Source organism: Leptonychotes weddellii, chromosome 2, assembly GCF_054177405.1.
Source record: "Leptonychotes weddellii isolate Sample4059 chromosome 2, ASM5417740v2, whole genome shotgun sequence".
Lineage (NCBI taxonomy): Eukaryota > Metazoa > Chordata > Mammalia > Carnivora > Phocidae > Leptonychotes > Leptonychotes weddellii.
Genome location: NC_138370.1, coordinates 57,760,919 through 57,762,695, shown reverse-complemented (window position 1 = coordinate 57,762,695; position 1,777 = coordinate 57,760,919). Strand labels below are relative to the sequence as shown.

The 1,777-nt window shown below is 43.9% G+C and overlaps 1 pseudogene; it reads right to left on the bottom strand.

Moving 5' to 3' along the window:
- Positions 1-480: 480 nt before the first annotated feature.
- LOC102741426 (histone H3.3A-like) lies at positions 481-1,217 on the bottom strand (annotated as a pseudogene).
- Between the last annotated feature and the right edge of the window lie 560 nt (positions 1,218-1,777).

The following is a 1,777-nucleotide window of genomic DNA, read 5'->3' as shown; positions in this document are numbered from 1 at the left end:
TGTTGAAGAGACTGTCTTTGTTCCATTGGACATTCTTTCCTGCTTTGTGGAAGATGAGTTGACCATAGAGCTGAGGGTCCATTTCTGGGCTCTCTATTCTGTTCCATTGATCTATGTGTCTGTTTTTGTGCCAGGACCATACTGTCTTGATGATGACAGCTTTGTAATAGAGCTGGAAGTCCAGAATTGTGATGCCACCAGCTTTGCTTTTCTTTTTCAACATTCCTCTGGCTATTTGGGGTCTTTTCTGGTTCCATACAAAGTTTAGGATTATTTGTTCCATTTCTTTGAAAAAAGTGGATGGTATTTTGATAGGGATTGCATTAAATGTGTAGATTGCTCTAGGCAGCATTGACATTTTTCACAATATTTGTTCTTCCAATCCATGAGCATGGAACATTTTTCCATTTCTTTGTGTCTCCCTCAATTTGAACTGCTGTAACGTGTTCACTGAAACAATTTGACTGGCATTAATGCTATATGTTCCTGCGTTTATATTAAAAATTCACACACAAATGACAATGGAAAACCTGCCAATACCTGATTTCTGTCCCCTATTTTTCCACTTGCAATCATATACTTAGGTACCTTTTGACCCCATGGAAAAAAAATATCTAGTGTTCAGAACTACCAATAACAGGAAGAAGATAATTTTTTTTTTTTAAGAAATGAAATGTTTTCCATCATAGTGGATTCTTAAGCACGTTCTCCACGTATGCGGCACGCTAGCTGGATGTCTTTTGGCATAATTGTGACACATTTGGCATGGATAGCACACAGGTTGGTGTCTTCAAAGAAGCCCACAAGATAGGCCTCGCTTGCCTCCTGCAAAGCACCAATAGCTGTATTCTGGAATCCCAGATCTGTTTGGAAGTCCTGAGCAATTTCTCGCACCAGACGCTGGAAAGGAAGTTTGCAGATCAGAAGTTCAGTGGACTTCTGATAACGTCTAATTGCACGGAGTGCCGCAGTCCCAGGCCTATAACGACGAGGTTTCTTCACCCTTCCAGTAGAGGGCGCACTCTTGCGAGCGGCTTTTGTAGTCAGTTCTGCCTCGGTGCTTTATTCACCGGTCGATTTGTGGGCAGTCTGCTTTGTAGGAGCCATAGTACAGAAACCTCCTCACTGACCCCCCTTCTCCTTCGGCTCGAGCTCGGCGAGCTAGAGGTGGTGCTGGCGTTGGCGAGCAATGGCCGCGCGGCGGCGGCTGCGAACACGCAGTCTGGTTTCTTGACAGAAGAAATGTGCATATTGTTAATTGTGTGTTAGGCCTTCGTTATACTTGTGGTAACTTTCTGCTTGGGCTCCCTTTCTTGCTGCTATTATGAACTTCTTGAAGCAGAGCTCGGGCCATATCAGTACCTTGCTGGAAAATGTGGACATGGTTTAATGCCCTGACTCCTTAGCCAGGTATGTTTGTACTTCAGGGTCTGATCTTACAACTTTTCTCTGTTTTCTCTTAGTCCCTTTTGAACATTCTTTGCTCTAGCCTCGCCAAGCAAAAATGGTTCTCTGTCATGCATGTCCTATATCACATTATTCTAAAATATGGCTTCTCGGGTGCCTCGGTGGCTCAGTTGGTTAAGTGACTGCCTTCCGCTCAGGTCATGATCCTGGAGTCCAGGGATCGAGCCCCGCATCGGACTCCCTGCTCAGCAGGGAGTCTGCTTCTCCCTCTGACCTTCCCCCATCTCATGCTCTCTCTATCTCATTCTCTCTCTCAAATAAATAAGAAAAATTAAAAAAAAAATAAATAAAATATGGCTTCTCGTTGATT